A 24,963-nucleotide genomic window follows, 5' to 3' on the forward strand; every position below is an offset into this window, starting at 1 on the left:
AAAATTCTCAACAAAATCCTAGCTAATAGGATCCAACAATACATTAAAAGGATCATCCACCACAACCAAGTGGGATTTATCCCTGGATGCAAGGGTGGTTCAACATTCGCAAATCAATGTTATAGAACACATTAATAAGAGGAGAGAGAAGAACCATATGGTCCTCTCAACTGATGCAGAAAAAGCATTTGACAAAATACAGCATCCTTTCCTGATTAAAACTCTTCAGAGTATAGGGATAGAGGGAACATTCCTCAAGTTCATAAAATCCATCTATGAAAACCCACAGCAAATATCATCCTCAATGGGCAAAACCTGAGAGCCTTTCCCTTAAGATCAGGAACACGTCAAAGATGCCCATTCTCGCCACTATTGTTCAACATAGTACTAGAAGTCCTAGCAACAGCAATCAGACAACAGAAAGAAATAAAATGTATTCAAATTGGCAAAGAAGGAGTCAAACTCTCTCTTTTCACAGATGACATGATACTTTATGTGGAAAACCCAAAAGACTCCACCCCCAAATTACTAGAACTCATACAGCAATTCAGTAATGTGGCAGGATACAAAATCAATACACAGAAATCAGTTCCTTTCTTATACACTAATAATGCAACTGTAGAAAGAGGAATTAGAGAATCGATTCCATTTACAATAGCACCAAAAACCATAAGATACCTCGGGATAAACCTAACCAAAGACGTAAAGGATCTATACTCTAGGAACTACAGAACACTCATGAAAGAAATTGAAGAATACACAAAAAGATGGAAAAAAAAAAAAGAATAAACATTGTTAAAATGTTTATGTTACCCAGAGCAATCTATACCTTTGTCATCCCGATCCCAAAGTTCCAATGACATTTTTCAAAGTGCTGGAACAAACAATCCTAAAATTTGTATGGAATCAGAAAAGACCCCGAATCACCAACGAAATGTTGAAAAAGAAAAACAAATCTGGGGGCATCACATTGCTGGATTTCAAGCTATATGACAAAGCAGTGATCACCAGGATAGTGTGGTACTGGCACAAAAACAGACATATAGACCAATGGAACAGAATAGAGAGCCCAGATATGGACCCTCAACTCTATGGTCACATAATCTTTGACAAAGCAGGAAATAGAAAAAAGACAGTCTCTTCAATAAATGGTGCTGGGAAAATTGGACAGCTATATACAGAAGACTGAAACTCAACCATTCTCTAACACCATACACAAAGATAAACTCAAAATGGATGAAAGACCTCAATGTGAGACAGGAATCCATCAAATCCTAGAGGAGAACATAGGCAGTAATCTCTTCGACATCGGCCACAGCAACTTCTTTCAAGATACATCTCCAAAGGCTAGTGAAACAAAAGCAAAAATGAACTTTTGGGACTTCATCAAGATAAAAAGCTTCTGCACAGCAAAGGAAACAGTCAACAAAACAAAGAGGCAAACTGACAGAATGGGAGAAGATATTTGCAAATGATGCTACAAAGTGCTTATTTCTAGGATCTATAAAGAATTCCTCAAACTCAACACCCCAAAAACAAATAATCAAGTCAAAAAATGGGCAGAAGACATGAACAGACACTTCTCCAAAGAAGACATACAAATGGCTAACAGACACATGAAAAAATGTTCATCATCATTAGCCATCAGGGAAATTCAAATCAAAACCACACTGAGATACCACCTTACACTAGTTAGAATGGCAAAAATTGACAAGGCAGGAAACAACAAATGTTGGAGAGCATGTGGAGAAAGGGGAACCCTCTTACACTGTTGGTGGGAATGCAAGTTGGTACAGCCACTTTGGAAAACAGTGTGGAGGTTCCTCAAAAAGTTAAAAATAGGGCTACCCTATGACCCAGGAATTGCACTCCTGGGTATTTACACCAAAGACACAGATGTAGTGAAAAGAAAGGCCATATGCACCCCAGTATTCATAGCAGCAATGTCCACAATAGCCAAACTGTGGAAAGAGCTGAGATGCCCTTCAACAGATGAATGGATAAAGAAGATGTGGTCCATATATACAATGGAACATTACTTAGCCATCAGAAAGGATGAATATCCTACTTTTACATCAACATGGATGGGACTGGAGGAGATTATGCTAAGTGAAATAAGTCAAGCAGAGAAGGTCAATTATCATATGGTTTCACTCATTTGTGGGACATAAGAAATAGCATGGAGGATATTAGGAGAAGGAAGGGAAAAATGAAGGGGGGGAATCAGAGGGGGAGATGAACCATGAGAGACTATGGACCCTGAGAAACAAACAGAGTTTTAAAGGGGGGGGTAGGGGGGGTTAGCCTGGTGATGGGTGTTAAGGAGGGCACGTCCTGCATGGAGCACTGGGTGTTATACAAAAACAATTATGGATCACCACATCAAAAACTAATTAAATAAATTAAAATAAATTAAATATTTAATTAAATAATTAAATAATTAAATAATTATTTATCAAAAACTAATTAAATAATTAAAATAAATTAAATTTAAAAAAATCTAAGCCTCATTACAGATGCTCTGATGCCTAAAATTTAGTATATACCATAAGTATATTTTCATTGTTTACATGTATCATATTTTGAAAATTCTGGAAAGCACTGCTCTAAATATATATTTAAGAACAGAAATTCTATGTTACATGGTATGAGCATAATCTTTACTAGGCAGTCCCTAATTGTTTTCCAATTCACGCTCCAAATAGCAAAGTACAAGTATTCTTGTTCCTAATCATCGCCAACCCTTGACATTTTCATGGTTTTTAATTTTGGCAGTCTTGTAAGTGTGCCTTTTAATTTGTATCTCCCTAGTTACCAATAAGTTTAGTCATCTTGTATTAACCACACTTTCTCTGTTAAGCATCCATCCAAATATTTTACCCACTTTTATTGCTTATCTTTTTCTTATTGATCTGTAGTTGTTTGTTTTAGATAATAATCCTCTGTAAATTATTTGCACTGTAACCATCTTTACTCAGGATATTAGTTGACTTCTGATTCTCTTTCTGATATCTTAACAAGTGATTTTTAAAAACTTAATTCTATTAATCATTTCCCTTCTGTTTTGTATTTTTATGTCTTGCTTAAGGTGTTTTTCTTGTCCTCAGATTCTTCTTCTTCTGTATGCCTTCGAAAAGTTTTATGGTTTTGATGTTCACATTTAGGCTTCAATCCATCATGGATTTATTTTAAGTAATTAGATGGGGCTCAATTTATTTTGGTATGTGATAAAAATATTTTCATTACTGATCTACAGTATAATTCTTTCATAAGTCAAATTTCTATATATTTAGAGCACTGTTTTGAGACTCCTCAGTCCATTTATAAATGTTGATATCTCTTCACAAATACTCTACCGTGTTCATTGTTAGAGTATTGAAAGAATTCTAAGGATTTTGTTTGCAATTGCATTGATTCTGTATGGAGAACAGATCTTTCACCATTTATTTTTCAATGTATGAACTTGTTATATCTCTTTATTATTTAGGCATTTTTGAATGCCTTGTAGCAAACTTTTTTTCATGAAGGTCTTGAAAATATTTTTAGATTTGTTCCTATTTTATATTTTAATGGTAATGTAAATGATATATTTTAATGAGAATATTTTCTACCTTTTGGAGGTAGAGAAATTCAGGTGATTCTTGTAGAATTATAATATATTAAAAAAACTTGTACTCTCCCATAGATGCTAAAAATTATCTGTAGATTCTTTGGAGTATTTTATATAAAAATCATATCATACAAAATAATGAGAATTATGATTCTTCCATTCCAAACTGTATCTGTTTTGTTTCAATCACTGCTTTTATAGTGGTGGTCAGACTTCTGATTTCATTTTGTATTTTTTCTGCTTATTCTCTTTCATGATGTCGTGTTTCCTGTTGTGGTGTGTGTGTGTGTGTGTGTGTGTGTGTGTGTGTGTGTGTGTGTGTGTGTGTGTGTGATTTATGATGATGAAATCATATTTTTGACAACATTATTATGCAAAACACTTTGAGGCCCATGTGGAGGAAAGTTACTTTTGGGAGGAGGCTGCATTTTTTTTTCTACCGGGCACCTCAGTTTACTTTAAATTTTTAATTTGAAATATATTCAAAACACCAAGGTAAGGTGAATTTGGACTAAAAATCTGCTTAAGAATCATCTAATAAATATTCTAAGTTTTCGTACTCTTTCTAGTCAGCAGCAGAGTTTGAGACAATTTTCTTATAGTCTTCCAGAGTTGGTGGTTTAATTCTAGTTTACTCTAACTCAGAGGGAATAGCCCTGTTCCACAGAGGAATCCCAACTTTGTGTGAAGTTTCTTATTAGACCTGCCATCCTGGAGGCCCTGGCATTGTCTCCTGTCCCTCAAGCCCCTGGGGTCAATGCTGTCTTCATGCAAACACCAACATCAGTGCTCAGCTTCCCATCCTGGGTATTTATTTTTAGTCTTAGGCCTTTGAGTATTTCTTGCTAAGTTTCCAGCTTATTGATGCACTGGAGATAGTTTAAAATATTATATCTAGCATTTTTTAGATTTCTTTTCAGTTTTAGGGGGCATTTGGAGATTAGTCAGGGCAGCCATACAACCAGAAATAGAATGACAAAGATTTTTCTCAGGGCTGTTGTTATTTGCCGTTTATCACATTTACCTCAGTTTCCAAATAGCTACCCTCATCTAGGTGAATTTTTATAGTTCAAGCAGCTCAACTGGCAGCATTGGCTGCTCTTTTCAGATCAAGGAGTTAAAGAAGCTATGGGGTAGGCAGAATTCTGAGATGGCCCCATGATTCCCACCCTTTAGTGCCCATGCTCTGTATCACCCCCTCTCCCCGAGTGAGGACAAGACTATGAATTCGATAGACTTCATTCTCATGACTAGGTCACACTATATGACAAAGGTAAAGAGATTTTGCACATGTAATTAAGGTCCCAAATCAGTTGACTTTGAGTTAGTTACAAGGGATATTATTTTGGGTGAGCTTGACCTAATCATGTGACTCCTTGAAAAGGTATGGCTCCTTCCTGAGAGAAGCAGTTCAAAGCATGAGACACACTGCACTGCTTGTCTTGAAGGAGCAAACTGCCATGTTGTGGAGGTATCCATGTGGCAAGGACCCGATCACAGTCTCTGAATGTTGAGCATGATCCCTGGCAACCAGCCAGGGAGACAGCAGGACCTTAGTTGTAAAACCACAGGAAATGAATTCTGCCCAAACCCAAGAAACCTTGGAAGAGGATTTTTCCCTAGTGAAGTCTCCAAAATGAGGAGGAAGCCATCTGACACTTTGACTTAGTCTTAGGAGACATGAAGCAAAGGACCAGCTAAAATACTGGATGCATGGAAACAGTGATATAATACATATAATACATTCGTATTTTTAAGCTGCTAAGTGTGTGGCAATTTGTTACACAACATTAGAGACCTAACACAGAAGCAATCAGACCTAAAGCATCAGCACCCCCTGCTTGTTCCTTTGCCTTCCTATGTCTCGCATCCCATTTCCTTCTTTCTGGAGGACTCTCTCTATACTATTCCTTGGTACTAAAAATAAAATTATAGAACAAAATCTTTCCAGCTTCTCTTTTTCATCGGGAGAATAGGGTTGATTTTGGGGGGAGAAACCGCATTCCCCTTTGTAAATGTAGACGAAGTCTTCAAATTAGCACCATAGCTTAAAGAACGCTTATTTTGTGTCATTTACAGGGCTTTCTTAGTATTTCAAAGTATGGAACAAATGCTATGTAGAAAACAATAAATATTTTTAAAAGAACAAGAAGATAAAAAAGACAAAAATGTAAAGCCTATAAAAATTAATTAAGATAAAATTATAATGATGTTGGTTTATGTCATCACTTTATTGTAGGGAATATGATGTGTGTCTAGGGCACACCCTGGTGACTCATTCAGTACAGTAAAGAAGCACCCAGTTTCTTCCTCGTTATTTTAAAATGCAATATAGAGAGCCTCAAAACTCGCAAAGTGGTATAATTTTGTTTTCAAACTCACAGTTGACAGGAAAATATGCACATAAATTACAATAGTTGTACTTTGACATAGAGAATTAGTTTTGACCATTATGAACCATCAACATGTGCTTTCAAAAATAAGGTCTTATACCTTGAAAGTCTTGTAAAAGTACACTGCCCTGAGATCTATCCTTATCTGTTTCACTTCATCAGAGGGATCTGAGGAATTGATTTATAGTGAAGTGCAGTTTTATTTCAGCTAAAAGCCAGACTCTAGCCAGACAGATGAAGGTGGCATCACATCTGAGCAGATGAAGCAACAAAATCATGTCTTTTGCCACTTGATCATTTGTTAGCTCTCAAAAATTTAGTAATTCTAAATTTCAGTCGAAATTCCAGGGAAAGTCATGTATTAGAACCATCCCAGGATGACTCCCCGTGCCAAAGCATTTGTTTCTTACTACCCCATAGACTTATACATGTCATAAAGGGCCTGTGGGTCCAAGGCTAAGCTGAGACAAGAAAAATGACTCTAACAGTCTTAGCAGAAATACAAATTATAGCCCAGGGCACCAGCACTGACATGAGGAAGAAGCTGACCACTCGTTCTTTCTCCTGCAAGTACACAAAGGCTCTGCAGTGCCTCTAGTCATCAAACGGCTATGTTTTTCTATTAAGAAGAGACAAAACAAAACAAAAACAAGTAAAAATAAATCAGTCTTCATTGATAAACCAGCTATGATGGAATGAGGAAGATTTTCAATATCCAATTAATGCTACCAAAAGTTGGTGTGTTTCAATGTCACCCTGTCATGTCTGAACATGACAGAATAAAAAAGAAGTTAGAGGCAGCCTGCTGTCGCCCCACCCTACACCTGCCCGAACGTTCCTGTTCCCATCTAGCATGCTGTCTGTTCTATTCTAGCCCTGATGCTCTACGCCCAGTATGTTCTGACTGCTTGCTTGCAGTCCAGGGCAATCCCATGGCGGCTCTTAAGTACAGCAATTAACACACAAGAGACCGTTCCATTTGCTGTGGAAGTAATGAAACAATGAGGCATAAGCTTTTCCTCAAGGATCTTCCTGCCAGTAGCAGAGGTACATGACTTTTCTGATAAGAGCCGTGGAACCTACTCCTACTCATTGTTGACCAGTTCTACCCTAATCCAACCTCTCTATTGGTTTCATCTTCTTGACCTTGAGCCAACAACTAGATTCCTGCTTTTTGTCCCACCACCTTTTACTTTTCATCTTTAGTATTTGATCCTTGTTATACATCCAACTGATCTGTAGCTCTTATTCTAAGTTTCTGGGGTTGTTTCCAGTAGAAGAGTACACATCTGGGTTTGGTGCTACAGAATGCAGCCCTTGGCCAGCATCTGAGAACTTCTATTCTTTTTTTATTTCCCCTTAAAGGAAAAAATTAGAGATTCATCTCTCTAAATGTTTCCTTAAAGATTTCCCTAGAGATATTATCCTGTTAGTAGAGACCGATCACAGTCTATAGCATACCCTCTAAATCCAGAGAAGCTGGTTAGACAGAATGGGGCTGAATGCAGAGAACATGAGCTTTCGTTTGGACAGAATCCCAACACTGCCGCTTCCTAGTTATATCCTGCTGGGAAAATGACTTCATATGGTGGAAGCTCAGTTTTCTTATTCATAAAAGGAGGAAAATATTCTTATTTTGCAGAATCATTGAGAATATTAGAACAGGGTTATGCATAGCAGTTCCTTTTTAAACTGTAGCCAAACAGGATAGAACAAGGAAGAAAATGAAGTAGAGCTAAAGCCTCCATGCTGGTTTTCTTGTATCCCTGGAAAAAAAATGTCTTTAAGAGCAAGAAAACACTGACAAACAGGTCCAATCAAATATTGCAAGTGCAAATTGTGTCTGTCCTCTAGCAGGGTGGAACAGCAGAGAAGCTGTATGGGGAATCTGACAACAGCCCTGAAATTCTTCTGAGCAGACAATAGATATCTTAAACACATGCGTATTTCATAGTTCCTAGAATATTCATATCCTGTAGTTCATATCCCCATCATAGGATAGTTCCTAAGATCAACATTCAGAACCTACCTACTCTTATTTTACCAAAAATTTCATCAAGCTTCCCTTTCTAATTTCCTAGGTCACAGCAAATTTGAAATAACAAATTAAGTGGGGAGAAAAAGTCTGGATGGAAAGAAAGGAACTGACAATTTTATTATCCAATGATTCATTCCAACGATTTTATATGGGATTTTGTGTTGAAATATTAATTGTTAGCCTTGCATTTTATAAATTTTATCATCCTCTTTACATATAATATGACATGACTATCATTAGGTCTTGGAATTCTAAATATTAAACCCCACCCAAAGAATGAAGACATGTGAACAAGATTTTTAAACAAGAAGAGGACTAATATAAATGACATGACATTTTGTTTTTATCCTGAACAAAAAATGTACCTTTCTGAGAGCCTGTTTGAGCCAAATGGAACAATATGTTAAGTAAGGTCACCTTTTCAATGACTCTCAGGACTTTTCTCCAATAATGCGAGACCGGGCTTTATTTTCCTGCAAATGTTTGTTAAAAAATCTGTTTTAAGGTCCTTTTATAAACAAGACAATTTAAAATATCCACTTAGGATGAATGAGAGTAAATTGTTACCAAACAGGATATCAATTTTCATATTTATATAATGTGGTAATATGCCAGGGAGTATTTTTATTTAAAACATTGAAATTAGCCACATTTCTGTTTGGATAGCCTCACATGACCGAGAAGTGATAATGTCCTACACTCAGGTTAGAATTTCTTTTTAAACTTCTCCATGTCATATCCAACCTTTCTAACCAAGATCTTTGGGTTGTGTGTGTGTGTGTTTAAAGATAGTGCTTGTGTGTGAGCTGGTGGGATGGGGAGTTGGTTGGGCAGGTAGGGGAAGAGGGCGAGAGAGAGAGAGAGAGAGAGAGAGAGAGAGAATCTTAAGTAGGCTCCATGCCCAGTGCAGAGCCTGATGCAGGGCTCGACAAGGGGTTCGATCTCACTACCCTGAGATCATTATCTGAGCCAAATCAAGAGTGGGACACTTAACCACTGTGCCACCCAGGCACCCCTAACCAAGATCCTTTCTAATTCCAAGTACTGCCAGCTAGAGTTCTTAGTATTTTGTCTTGGAACTTGACTTGGTCTTATTCCACTTGTTGAACATATTATATTGAACTTGGATGCCTGCTTTTCCCACACCTGACAGGCATTCCTAACTGGCTGGGCAGCCAGGCCTACACCATTTATAATAATACAATTATGCAAATTTATGAAGAAGAGCAGCATTTAAAAAATGACCAACAGTCATTTGGGAGTGATTATTGATTAGAAAATAAGTATTGGAATGTTCATGTATCATAAAGCCAATTTAAAAATGATCACTGATTTAAATCCAATATAAAGATCAGACAGATTTTAATTAAAATGGAACTTAGAAATTACAGTGACTCCATGACTGAAAGATACTTGGGTGGGTTCAGCCACTAAAAATTAAAACGAGCCTGTGTGACACGGTCTTATACATTACATGGCAAAAGACTACAGAGTCCATCAGTACAAAATCATAGTGAATATGTGACAAATATTCATAATCATCAGTTAAAATAAAACTTGATATCCTCAATAAATAAAGTATGAACATTTCAATAGGCAACATTTCAATGGTATGCCTGGATGGCTCAGTCGGTTAAGCGTCTGCCTTTGGCTCAGGGCATGATGTCAGGGTCCTGGGATGGAGTCCCGCATCGGGCTCCCTGCTCAGCAGGGAGTCTGCTTCTCCCTCTGCCTGCCGCTCCCCCTGCCTGTGCTCTCTCTCTCTCTCTCTCTCTCTCTCTCTCTCTGGCAAATAAATAAAATTAAAAATAAATAAATAAATAAATAAATAAATAAATAAATAAAATAAAAAAGTTTGGCTTTGATGGAGTGGCCCTTCTTCCCAATTCTCTGCACTTACACATGCCCACAGGCTCCATTTCCATGCATGCCTTACTCCACCCACACTGCTTGCAAACATAAACATAGGGTCTCCAGATTACCAAGGTAAAAGTCTTCCTTTAGCCTTCAGATTCTCTATTTCTAAAATCCTGTCTCTTCTGGGGCGCCTGGGTGGCTCATTTAGCGTCTGCCTTTGGCTTGGGTCATGATCCCGGGATTCTGGGATCGAGCCCCGCATCAGACTCCCTGTTTGGCGGGAATCCTGCTTCTCCCTCTCCCATTCCCCCTGCTTGTGTTCCCTCTCTCGCTGTGTCTCTCTCTGTCAAATAAATAAATAAAATCTTAAAAAAAAAAAATCCTGTCTCTTCGTTTCTAAACATCTCACACACATGGAAAATTAACTCATTCTTGACACATTTCATTCTTGGACCTTGGCTTCTAAGTTAAGAATGATCTCTGCCTGGATGGTTTCATGTGGCAGCTTTCTGCCCCTCATCCTGTGGACCCATGCCCAATCTGACCCAAACAACCCATTTGCTACAAATGCGATCTTTCTTCAATCAGTGTTAAATACATATACTGACTACTGTGAAGGCAATGAAAGTGGAGAAAACATTTTTCTAATCATAAATTTCTATTTAAAGAAAAAATTCATTGACAATAAATTTCTTGAAAGTGAAATGTTGCCTAAACAGTCATGTTGTTACAGTGACTTTATTCTACCTGCTCTTAACACGCAAATCTAAAAAGTTTAACACCACCTTTCCAGGAATATATGTAAAATGTATGGGGTGCCTGGGTGGCTCAGTCATTAAGTGTCTGCCTTCAGCTCAGGTCATAGTCCCAGAGTCCTGGGACTGAGCCCCACATTGAGCTCCCTGCTCCACAAGAAGCTTGCTTCTCCCTCTCACACTCCCCTTGCTTGTGTTCCCTCTCTTGCTGTGTCTCTCTCTGTCAAAAAATAAATAAAATCTTAAAAAATAATAAAATAAAATGTGTGTATGTGTAATTTTATATCCTTTTATCCATTCCTCTATTTCACAATGATTTACTTATTTTGAACCCTGAGAGTGTTTCAAGTGCATTTTATGGCAAAAGCAAACACACAATAAATAAAATGCATGAATAAAAGAAACATTGCTTAAAGGTGTAGGTGTAGGAACTTATATCTAAACTTATGTCTGAAAAAGTATATCTTCTGATTCAGACATTTTTTTATTCTTCTCATAATTTTCTACCTTTTTTTTGGATATTTTTGCCATAATATGGGACTTTGATAGGGTTGGAATTATGCAAGCAATAATGTTTGGTTTCCACAATCCTCAGGCTCCGTTAAATGGATTCTGACTTCTACTTACTAAATACGGAGGCTACATGTACTGATGCAGTGATCAGGAATAAATGTTACTGGTAACTTCATTTATTGGCCTAACATCAGATATATTTTAAGCCAAACATCTCTTCTGTATTTCATATAGGAAAATAAAAACTGCTTGGTATAATAGCAAATGAAAAATCTGAAAGAAAAAGAAGCATAACTAGGAGTTTGGCTCTAAAAACTATTAAAAATGCTTAGAAAATATTGGAATTAAAACAATTAGGGTCAGAATAGAAAATACAAGAACAAAAAAAAGAAGCCTAGTGCATACATTTTAAGTGAAAGTCCACACTTTGGCATTCAATGGAAAAATACTATTTTATAAAGATGTTGAAAAAATTTGATAGCCAAAGGGGGAAAAAATAAACAGAGTGAACTAGCTTACTAACCTATACCCAAATAAATTCCAACAGGTCAATAATATGCTTTGGTCTCTTAATCTTTTTCTCTAAATTACATAAAGGAAAAATTACTTTGTGGTAAATAGCTTAATGGACCTCAATAAATGCAGAGTCATGTAATCCCAGGTAAGCCTATCACCACAATCAAGAATCCTGTCCCCTTCAAAGATGCCCTTGGGTTGCCCCTTGTAGTCACTCTCCCAGCTTTTAACCCAGAGAAACCAATAATCTGTTCTTTATCATTGTACCTTTTCCAGAATGTCATATAAATAGAATCATACATTATGTTGCCTTGTGAGTGTGGATTCTTTGACTGAGCAGAACATAGTGGAGATTCACTGCATTTATAAATAATTCATTCTTTTTATTGCTGAGTACTATTCCACTGTATGATTATAGCTTAGTCTGTTTATCACTTCCGGAACTGAAGAACATTGGGTTGTTTGCAGGCTTTCTTTTTTGTTATTAAAAAAAAAGTTTCATATGATTTCACTCATATGTGGAATTTAAGAAACAAAACAGATGAAAATAGCAGGGGTGGGGAGAGAAGCAAACCATAAGAGACTCTTAATTCTAGAGAAAAACTGATGGTTACTGGAGGGGAGGTGGGCAGGGGGATGGGTGAAATAGGTGATGGGGATTAAGGAGTGCACTTCTTGTGATGAGTACTGGGTGTTATATACGTGATGAATCACTAAATTCTATACCTGAAACTAATATTACACTATATGTTAACTAATGGGAATTTTAAATAAAAACTTGAAAAGTTTTATTTCATTCTACTCTTACTTCTCCAAAATGGCTTTCTCTACTCTCTTAAACTTTTTCAGTTCCACAACTAGTTCCCAATATTTAAGATAGAGCCACATGAGTTGCCCATTTTGGTGTTTGTTGGGATTTCAGACATCATCACGATATGGATCATGCTTAAATATGTTGGTCAAGTCTGCTGCCGGCTCTAGGTCAGCAAGCCCAGGGTAAGCTCTTCACCATTTCCAGTCACTTGTTTATTCATCTTGCTTACTTGAAACTTCATGCCTCTTGATTAGTGACTCCCCAATTCCTCTTCTCCTTAGCTCTTAGTAAACATTAGTCTACTCTGATTTTATCAATTTGACTATTTTAGATACCTCATATAAGTGGAATCATGCAATATTTGTCTCTTTGTGACTGGCTTATTACACTTAACAAAATGTAAAAGTTCATCCATGTTGCCACATATAACAGAATATTCTTTTTAAAGGCTAAATAGTATTCCATTGTGTATATATACTACATTTTCTTTATCCATTTATCTGTTGGTGGAAATTTAAGTTGCTTTCACATCTTGGCTATTATAAGGCTGAAATGGCATGGGAGTGCTCATACCTCTTTGAGATCCTGATTTCAATTTTTTTTTGATAAATACTCAGAAGCGGGATTGCTAGATCATAAAGTAGTTTTAGTTTTAATTCTTTGAGAAACCTTCCTAATGTTTTCTATAGTGGCTGCACCATTATACATTCCCACCATGAGTGCTTTAAGTTTGCAATTTCTCCATATCTTTGGCAATACTTGTCTTTTGTTTTTTGATAGTAGCAACCCTGACAGGTGTGAGATGATATCTCATTATAGTTTTGATTTTAATTTCCTGATAATTAGTAATGTTGAGCAGTTTTTCATATACCTATTTTTTCTCCTTTTTATTTTATTGTTATGTTAATCATTAAGTTATTACATTTTTCTTTATCGAGTCATAAGGAGTTCCTTCCATATTTTGAAGATTAAGCCCTTATCAGATTTATGGTTTACACCTACTTTCTCTCCTTCCATAGTTTGGCTTTTCATTCTGTTGATGATTTCCTTTGCTGTGCAGAAGTTTTTGGTTTGATGTAGTGCCACCTGTTTGGTTTTGCTCTGGTTTTCCTGTGCCTATAGTGTTTTATCCAGGAAATCATTGTGAAAACCAACATCATGAAGTTTTTCCCTTATGTTTTTTTCCTAAAAGTTTTACAGTCTTAGGTCTTAACATTTAAATCTTCAATCCATTTTGAGTTGCGTATGATGACGATTCCAATTTCATTTTTTAATATATGGACATCCACGTGTCCCATCCATTTGTTGAAGAGACCATCATTCCCCTGTTGTGTGGTGTTGGCACTTTTGTCAAAGATCAGTTGGCCATACATGCATGGATTCATTTCTGGGCTCTCTATTCTCTTCCTTTGGTTAATATATTTGTCTTCATGCCAGTGCTATGCTTTTGTATCTTCTCCCTAGCTTTCAGTAACAATCAGTTGGGGAATTAAGTAATTAATTAATTAACTACATAAGTTGCTGGTAAGTGATATATGTTTTAAAAAGGAAACCACAAAAGCACCAGAGGAAAATGTAAGAGAATATATTTTGTAAGAATAAGAGAAACCATTTCTAAGTGATATGAAAATTTGATGCCATAAAGAAAACTTGACTTTATAAAACTTAAAACATCTACATGACACAAATAATATACACAAAGTGAAGAGAGTTAAACAAACTGGTCAAAAATTTTTGCCTTTGGCAAATATGTTAAAGTCCTTAATCTTTAAAGAGCTCTTGTAAATTAATGTGTAAAAGGCAAGAATCCAACAAAGGTCAAGAGCAGACAGTTCACAGCAAGAACATATTTTAAATCTGCATAAAGTTGCCCAGCCTCACTCAAAATTAATGAACTGTAAATTAAGGCAAAATAAGTCATTTTTCTTCAGAGAGGCAAATAGAAAAGTTCTGGATATATTCTGTATTCGCAAGAGCCTCTCATATACTGTTACTGGCCATATTAATGGGTATTGTCCCATTGGAACACATACATTATCATAGGCATTAGGATTTAATGTTTACAAATTTATTTCACATGTATTAACTAACTAAACTTATCTTCCCAATATCCATGAGGGTTTGTTATTTTATATGTCCATTTTAAAAATAAAACTGAAACTCAGGAAGATGCCATGTCAAGTTATGTCATACAACTAGTAAGTGGCATAGCCAGGTTTAAAGCCAACATCTTTGGATTTCAAGTTCAGTTATATTTCCATTAATCAGATTTGATTTACCTTGAAACACAAGTGTTTTGTACGGCAAGGTAGGTCACTATTTCATACAATGAATATGAAAGATGCTGCATTTTATTAACATGAAGACAGCTAATGTACTGGTGTCATTCCTATTCCCGAGTTGGTAGAAATGCTATAGTAAGAGAAGTATTAGGAAAGTGGGGACGTTTTTCTTTTTTCTTAATAACACCTTGAAGAGGTGTTTCTATTTTTATGTATTTTGTTTTATTTTAAGGATATATCTCTAAATGTATCATTTGGAAGCTTTGGGTTAATAATTCTTATTTGGATATTTCAAAGAATAGACTCAGTAGAAATACTTTATTAGCATGATAAATGATTAGTTTAAATAAAATACATGGAAAAAATAAGAGTAGTTTTGAAATAATTTATTATCTGGCATTGAACCAGCTTTTGAGAAAGATATTTTGAGTTGTTGAAGTTTACTGCAATTTTCACATGGAAATATTTCCTCTCCCATTTCCTTGTGTTATTGAAGACATATTATGAAAGCCATAATATATTGGAAGCTTGCAATTTGGAATTCATTTGATTTAACTGATAAGAATCTTTTTCATTTCATAAAACATAACTTCCCTCAGAAATACAAAACTGCTCTGCTGTATTAAACAGTGAAAACCAGGACAGCAATGTTAATTGGCTTTTGGACTGTGAGTATTTGAATCAGCCTCTTCCTTGTTATTTTTCCATTAGACTTTGCTTGAATTACTCCAAAAAACCAAGGTATTTATCCTGATTTGTAACACTGTGCAATTTTTTTTATTATTATTTTAGCAATTTTAGAAATTCTCTGTACTGTAGAAGGCATGCTAAAGCTACTCCAGAATGTGTGTTCGGCTGAATGGCCATTAAACATTTGTTCACTATTCAACGATGACCTTCAAGTCAAAAATATCAGGGTCTTTAGTAACATTGTGATAAATGGGAAGGGATGTTTGTGAGCTAATCGTATTTAATTCTGGATTCTGACTTCTTTGCTTCACTGTCTCTCCTCTTGGGAGTACTAGTTAATGATGTGAACCCTGCACTCAAGCAACTCTTCTTGGCCCCCCTCTGGCTGTGTGATTTGGGGCAAACTACTTAGCTCTTCTGAACTTTAGTTTTCTCATGTGTAGACTAATGTAACCACTTAAACATACAGAGTTGTAATAGTTAAATTAGATAATTAAGAGAATGTCTAATCCAGTGACTGGAACATAAATATTCAATAATCATTAATTGTCTTTTCTCCCCACTCCTTTATCTTTCTGTCGCTAGTGGGGGCTGGTTGTGGACCCTGTGATGTGCCCAAATTCCCTCTCAAGGAGGGACTTGTTGTCCCAGCTGTAAGGAGGGCTGTTGACAGGCAGCTTGCAGCACCTGGCCCCTACAGGGATTACCTCAGCTGGTGCTAGCTGATTTCAGTAAAGTCATGCACTTCCCAGGATGGTCCACAAACACTGATGGACCAATCCTTGGATAAAGAGGTCTGGCTATGTCCATGCAAATCCTAACATCTCTGAAAGGTCAAATAGCTCCAGAGCTTCTCTGGGGGTCTCTCAATCTATCATGAAGTCTGATTTCCAGTTCATCTTCTCCGACTGCCCATTGCTGCTGCCTTACCTTCCTTTCCAGAGAACCTGGTCCTAGGGATACTTCAATAAGCATTTTTCAGCTAAGCTCCAACTCAGAGTTTGCTCTCCAGAGAACCTGCAACCTGGCTCCACCTGCAACCTGGCATTTTTTAAGTCGTCAATGAACATTCTTCTCAGAGCGTTGCCAAGGACACTCACTCTACTCCCTCATTTGTCTTCCCCTACTTGCTCCACATCACTGCGAGCACACCCCCAGCCCAGGTGAGAAAAGACCCAGCAATAAGGGAGTCTACTGACTCCTGATAAAAAGACCTCAGCTTTAGTAGTAATTATGTCTCTTGGGCTGGAAAACATCATTTCATGCTGGTTGGACTCTTTCATTCTACGGATATGAACTAAAGAGACCTTAAGATATTGGTATTAAAATCAAATTAACCTCAGTGTTATATTTTGTCCAGGCTGATTTTTTTTTAAATGACATCATCTTATTTGAACAAAACAATACCATTGTTCTACTGTCAGCCATTCCTACCACTATTACTAACAAAAGCAACAATGGTAATAATAATACCTAAAATTTCAAGCAACTTATTAGAGTTTGGAAAATCTAATATGTAAAAATAATACAGGAAGGTTAATAGTATTACCTCAATATTGTATATAAAGAACTTAATGGTTTATAGAAGTTCACAGAGTTCATGGGTAAAATGGTCAGACTTCTGACCATAGACTTACTGTTTTTTTCCTCCTACATTGTGATAAACCCCATATCATTTACAAAAGGCTAGTTTAAGAATAAAAATACAACATAGAGTCTTAATTCTTCATGTTAGACCACTGCAAATATGTATATTACTTGAAGTGCTTGTCCATAAAACAGTTTTGCAGCATGTTTGTCCCAAAGAGCAGAACTTGCCGGCACATAACAATGAGTGAATTATCTTAGCAGTGTACATTCACTGATATTAATTATTAACCCCAATTACTAACAGAGACATTATAGCACAAATGGGCAATGTGGCTTTCCCTCCCAAAAGTATGAAATCAACAGAGCATATGACAGAGCCATGGTTTGGGAAGAAGTTTAGTTGTGTCTTCTAAATAAAGACACCTTGCCAAGCTGGAAATGGAAGCTTGGAATTGGAGACCGGGTTTCTTTGTTTTATGTGTTGACCTCTGGATAAAGAACATAAGGGCACTACACAGTGTTTTGAATGGCAAGTGCTTTATAGAGTGTTCTACATTTGGAAGTCCCGTGGTACATACTGTCAAAAACATAATGGCCTGATATACCTCGTGGCTTTAATTTGCTAAGAATTTCTAATGATTATTTAGTTGACATATATCAGATATCTAATCTGGTATAGGTTTAACATTAATAACAAGAACACGCAAGATTTCTATTTCATTCACATAAATCATTTTGATCACATAAACCATTTTCTCAACATTACCAATTAGCCATTCATGTTGTTTGCTGTGATTCATTTGTAAGATATCAAGAGATTCCAAGGTATTGAATAAAAAAAAATTTTGTTCAAAATCAGTGAAGAGAGTTCTTTATCAATTTAAAAATGGAAATGTATAAAGCCAGATTGGGGAAGGAAAATCTCACTTCAGCATGCTTATTGTCAGATGATAGCAGGTGTTGTTCAGAACAGAACTATTTCTTATTGTCAACGTCCCATGTGGGAGCACATACAACAATTACGGTCTGTGGGGGACTGGGATGCAGACTTCTCTGCTGTGCATCCCAAGGCAAAATGATAGCTAAAGTGAGATGCAGTAATAAATCTTCCCTGAACGAACAATTTAGTATTTCCTTAAGTTTGAGATGAGTACCTGCTTTGTTTTGAAACATAGGATAATAGAGAATTTCTTTATAAAATCTCATGTAATTTCACAATTCTATAAAACCTCTCCAACCTATACAAAGAGTAAAATTTCATCAAATTGAGTACTTTGATATACCTTCTGCCATAAGAGGAAAGAAGGAAATGGTTTTATCATTTTCGGTCTTCATGGCATATCTAATTTATAATTTTTTGTGTTCTAATTTATTGGCTTTTTTAACATTTATTTTTTTTGTCCTACAATTAAAAATATATTTTATCTATTTCCTACCTTCTTAGTTGAGTGTTAAATGCACTTATTTTTTTTCTTGACATGTAATAAAAATGTGACTACCCATTTTTCCTCTCAGTAAATTCTGCATTTTATTTCATAAACTTAATATATATGCTCTTAATTTTCTATATATTGCACATTGCAATTTTCGTTTTGCCTCTGAGTCTAGTTTTCTCAAGAAAAAAATTTAAATTTCCAGTGGTTTGAAGATTTTTCTAATAACTTTTGTTATTTTGACTTTATAAAGTTGTGGTGCAAATGATCTTTTTCTAGTTTGAGATATTGTTTTATACGTTTATAAATATAACTAATATAAATTCACGCTCTGTGTATCCCATCATGTGTCTTTTTTTCCAGGATACGTATCTATGAGGTCATCAGTTAAAATATTCAGAACTCCCTTCTATTGCTGACCTTTTACCTACTTAGTTCATTAAAAATTAAGAAGAAAATGATAAAACATTTTCCATTAATGTTGCTTTTACTAAATTCTTCTTTTATTTTTCATAATTTGTAATCTATATTTAAGTGTTATGTCAAACAGTATATAAAACGTCAGGATACTTATAATTTTGGCAGTCATCTCAGAATCATTCTAAAATAGCTTTATTCTAAAAAAAAGCTTTATCCTAGTTGATATTTTCTTATATATAGCATATATATATATATATATATATCCTTTGCTTATTCTTTTGTGTCTACGTATTTAAATTTCTTCAGTGTGGTCATTACATATAAGTTTTCTTTTTGAGTCAAACTGAGTAATTTTATGGGCTACTTTCCTATTAATATTTATTGTTAAAGCAGTTGGGCTTTTTGTATTGTAATTTAATGTCAAGCTTTTGGCTTAATGTTTCCTTGGTTTTTCTTTTCTATTTTTCAAAAATCTGACCCATTTCTGTTCTTTTTTTTAAAGATTTTATTTATTTGACAGAGAGAGAGACACAGCGAGAAAGGGAACACAAGCAGGGGGAGTGGGAGAGGGAGAAGCAGGCTCTCCGCAGAGCGGGGAGCCCGATGCGGGGCTCAATTCCAGGACCCTGGGATCATGACCTGAGCCGAAGGCAGATGCTTAACGACTGAGCCACCCAGGCACCCCTGACCCATTTCTGAACCCTGATCTGAGCTCCTCAAACCCTGCAGTAATTTAGAAAGTACATACCCTGTTTTTAAATCATATTTACTTTTACTTGTCTTCTCTTAAAATAATCATTAAACATATTTTTCACCTGAACAGAGTAAGTTACATTTTTCCTCACTACCATTTTACTAATCTACTGATACTTGTTGGTTGGGTCTGTAATTGCTTCCCCGTTCTATTAAAAATGATTATTATTTGACATTATGAAGCCTTTTATAAAAAGTTTTAACATTTGTATTCAATGTAGTAACCCTAATCATTTCTTTTATTATTCAAATAGATTCAATGTTTACCGCCAATCCTTTCATGTCATAGTTTTATCATTCATGAGTTTCTCTTTTTAATTCATATTGCATATGGATGATTGGTATATCTCACTGAGGCCTTGTTTATTTGGAAAACTATTTATTCATGTTCGTGTATGACTAAGAATTTGGTGTATGTGACACACACTGTTGGTTGCCTCACCATTATCAATTCCCCCTTCTTACTTGCTCCCAAAATTTCAGGTTTTTTTTTTTAGAACAGCATTGCACTGAGCTAAATATGAATTCATCCAACTTCCCTAGACAATAGTATATAAGTACTTGGATAATAGGGTACAATTGCAGGTTGACTGGCACTCCCAACCTCCTCTTGAACGTGGACACTGGAAGCTGATTTAGCAATTGTGGGCCATGATGCTATAAGCTTGAAGACAAAAACTAACAGTTTAGGAGTGTTGGAGAAGAAACCTAGCATCTATGCATCTGAGATCCTTGTTAATCAGGGATCAAACATCAGCATTGCCTGTCTCTGACCCGCTTGTTATTTGAGGAGTGGAAGGAAACTTATTTGTTTAAGCCACAGTCATTGGGTTTTCAATTGCTCACAGCCGAAGGCTTTCTTAATTGATAGTTTGACAAAGAAAACAGACCTAAACTGGTCCACTATTTGAGCAAAATAGTGTAAATGGAATCTCTAAAGAGTAACAGTTATCCTAGCAGTCTTCAAGCTAATTTCAAACTTCTGGAGATGTTTTCATTATGCTGATGGTCATATAACCTGATCCTCCACATTTATTCTTAGCTACTGATCCTTGCTTGAACATGTGGCCAGTCTTAAGAATCACTGGTCTAGACCTCTGTTGTTGAACACAGTAGCCTCTAGCTTTATATGTCTAATTAAATTTGCATTTCCTAACATTAAATAAAAATTTAAAAGTCAGTCCCTCAGTTACACTAGCCACATTCCAATAGCCACATATGGTTAGTAGCTACCATATTAGAAATAGCAGATATAAATAGAGCATTTCATCATTACAGAAAGTTCTTTTGGACAGCACTTATCTAGACTTTGCTCCATAAAAAGTGGTCTTTGGACCAGAAACCTCCAGCATTATCTGGGCTTGGTAGAAATTCAGGATTTCAAGTCTCATTGCAGATCTCTGAATCAAATTTTGAATTTTAATGAGTCCCAGGGTGATCCATATAAACCCTAATGTTTGAGGTACATGCTGCATATGTTTTGGTCCTGTAAATACCTTGGTCTCCACATTTAATAATGATCTAACATTTATTGATCTCTAGTAAGTTACTAAAAATTATACCAAGAACTCTACAAAAATCTCAATACTCACAATAGCCCTATAACTTTTTTGAGAAAGAGAGAGAAAGCATGAGCAGAGGGGATGGTGGGAGGGGCAGAAGAAGAGGGAGAGAGAGAATCCCAAGCAGGCTCCAGGCTAAGCACAGAGTCTGACATGGGGCTGGATTTCACGACTCTGAGATCATGACTTGAGTCGAAACCAAGCGTCAGATGCTTAACCAACTGAGCCACAGAAGCAGCCCTAAAAGATTGTATATTTTAAGTAATCTTTCACCCAACATGGGGCTTGAACTCACAACCCCGAGATCAAGAGTCACATGCTCTACTGACTGTACCACCCACGTGCCCCTTGCCCTATAACATTTCTCTTATTTTCCCTTTACATATAAGGAAACAAAGGCACAAAGAAGCTATATAACTTTTACTCAGATCACTCTGAATATGTCAAAAAGCCAAAATTAAAATTCAAGTCATTCTCAAAAAAGAGCTCACAGTGCTGGCTCCCCAGAATGCTCCATTATAATTCTTCACTTCGAATATTAGGTCATAGGCTCTTGCAGGGAGGAAACTGATTTCTTATTAATGGAAAACCCAACTGGAGCCTAGCTCCCCACCAAATAGTTTTTCAGGACCAGTTTTCCTTGACTTTGGTGACTCTGCTATGTTTTCCATGCAGCTTATAAGTTCACTATACCTGTAACAAGCCAGGAACAATGGTCCAAAAACAAGTGTGGAGAAAGGAAACTTTCTTTTTAATCCTCTTGGCCTGAGGTAGGCATGGAGTTCCATCTAGATGCAGGGCTGGGAAACTGCTAGAGAAATACTGGCATCATGATAAATACTGGTATCTGAGTGAAGCCACCTAATTATCAAGGTTCTGCTGTTACCAGCTGTCAACGAACACCCTCCCTACTGGCTGACAGGTAGGGAAAGATAACACCCACAAAACACACACACGCACACACACACACAGCAAACACTAAGTAAACTTAAATGTGTAAGAACCATTAATTTCACAAATAAAATAAAAAGAATTTAAAAAAGGCTTTAAAGTCAGGTAAATATGAACCCATTATTTAACAGCATTGTGAACTTGGGCTGATGGGTGACTTAACACTTCCAAATCTAAAAGTCTCCAGAATGGGCTAACAACTAACCCAGAAGTGCCCTATGCTAGTGTTTTATGCTACCCTGCCTGCTATAAAAGGCAAGCCAGAAACCTATTTAATATTGAGCCAAAAAGTAAATCAATGGCAGATACGGAAGAGAACAAACCAACTGTGATAAAGATACTATCAGAATTTCAGAAGAGAGTACATAGAAACTTAACATTCAGCTTTGGCTGGCAAGGAAAGTATCCCCGTTACTATTACTGAGTTGGCTTTATATATTAGTACCACATTAGTAAGAAAAATGCCTATGGGTGTTAGTAATGTTTGTGAGGTCTATTAATTTCAAAACTAACACTTCCTGTACTATTCAAGTTTAGATCAGTTTTTATTCTTCCTGGCATTGATCTGTCTTCATGACTTGCTCTAAAAAAAATCAATCGCAGTTCCTAGCTGGTCTCTTCTTTGGAGGAGGAACTGGAAGCAAGTCAAGCAGATTTGGAATTTGTTTTTGTTACAGGATAGGCACAATAGAGGATGACCTGGACATCTGCAGTATCACTGATGAATTATTTATTTCTGATTATTCTGATCACACAGACGGGTTTGCAGTAATATGTCACACATATAGTACCTTGGTTACTAAGGTTTACTTAAGTTAGACAATGAAGTAGGAGAAAGTGATGTACTCACATTTTCAGGACCACAATAATTCCTTAACATTTAGAGAATTTAATTGCGGTCTTTAATGTTAAAAAAAAGTCATTTGTATCAAGCTGCCTTCTAATAATACATTACTCCTGTGCTTATATTTCTATTTTATTTATCAACCTTTTAGTAGTTCTACCACATAAGATCTGTCAATATTTGCTTTAACAATATTATTTTGGGGATATTCTGGAGGATAAATCTTCTTAACTATGGTTACTCATTACTAATGACTTCAACTGACAACTATGTTTCCAGTAAAGGCTGGAAAATAACAATATAATCAAAGTCATTTTTCATTTTGTCCTGAATACATATGAATCAAAATTGAGATGCTTGGTAAAGAGAAAGGTCACTTTTTCCTTACGGATACAATGCTAATTTGGTCTTCATGTACCCTAAGATTTGTGTGGCAGTTCATTCTAATGGAAATAATAATCAAGAATCACTTTTATTTATTTAACTGAATTTTATGTCAGTTAAGATGAATGTGATACTGGCAATTTTTTTCTTTATTAATTACAGGTAGCTGTTATTGAAATTCTGTGTATTGTTTACTAAAAAATGCCACTTCCTATTTAATTCACACCAGGCCCACTCAATGTCTCCACTGTCACCACTGGTGATTGAGAGTCAGTGTCGACACCTGCTCATGGCTTTGCTGCCTTGATTTTATCTGGAAGAATTTATTGGCACCCTGCTCTAGTGAACTGATGAATAACTGCCACAATCCTTCCATGGGGGAACATTTTCTATAAACCTACCACAGATGGGTCTCAAGGAATTTGTTAGTTGACACATTAGTTGGTATCAATAAGGTTTTATTTCTAAATTGGTTTTCTATCATTTTTTCAATATTCACTTTTTATATGCTCTCTTAGAAAATAGTTTTGTTATTCATAAGAAATTTAGAAAATGCTGATTATCAAAAAAGAAAAAGTGAAGAAAGAAAAAAACACAAAAATGACCCTGAGAGAATGAGAGAACTCTGGAGTCATTTTGCCATACTTCCTTCAAGTATGTTTCTTTCTGTGTCTGTGCATTACATGTGTATGTAGGCTTTTTTTTTTTGGGAATTGTGTACCCATATTATATTGGTAAGCTCACTTTTTCATCTTCAATATCTTTTCATTCTACTGAATATTCTATCACAATATAATTTAAATGGTTACATGGCATCAATTGTATGGGTGTACCATAGTTTCTTCCTTACTTTCTAATTTGTCTTCTATTAGACATTTATGTTGTTCCAAATTTTTGGCTTTATAAATAGTTTTGATGAACATCATTGTAGCTCAACTTTGCCCAAAATTCTGATTATTTTGGCAATAAATTTCCAGAACAGTAATTTCTGGGTCAACGTGTAAGAACAATTTAAACATTTTTAACACCTACAGACAAATTGCCCTTCAGGAAAAAAGTATCAGCTTACACTTCCACTAAGTATTTTAGTGGCTTTTTTTTTTCTTTGGAATCGTCTACCCATATTATGTCCCTCATCAGCACATACCATGTACTATATGTGTAAAAGAAAAGGAAGGGGAAAATGAATAATCAGGGATGGAGGGCAAGGGGAGAATGCAAATAGGGAGAAAAGGAGGCTACAACTTGCAAATGTTGGATACATCACATCATTGAAGTCACTGCTGAACAAACAAGGGGTTCCTTTGAGAGACCAATCTCCAATGTCACTTCACTGCATGTGTTCCTAAAAGTCTCCTGGACTTTCCAGCAGATTTCCCATCATGGGTTCTCTAGGGAACTTTACACTAACACGATTTTGGAGTGTTAGGGCTGATTTTTTTCCCCCCAAGAGCCTGACTGCAAAAGCACTTTAAAGCTATGAAAATCTATGCAAAGATAGGTAATATTACAAATAATAATTGTTCCTAATGTATCTCCCATTTGGTTTCTTGAGATT

The sequence above is a fragment of the Zalophus californianus genome, chromosome 7 (genome assembly GCF_009762305.2).
Source record: "Zalophus californianus isolate mZalCal1 chromosome 7, mZalCal1.pri.v2, whole genome shotgun sequence".
Classification (NCBI taxonomy): domain Eukaryota; kingdom Metazoa; phylum Chordata; class Mammalia; order Carnivora; family Otariidae; genus Zalophus; species Zalophus californianus.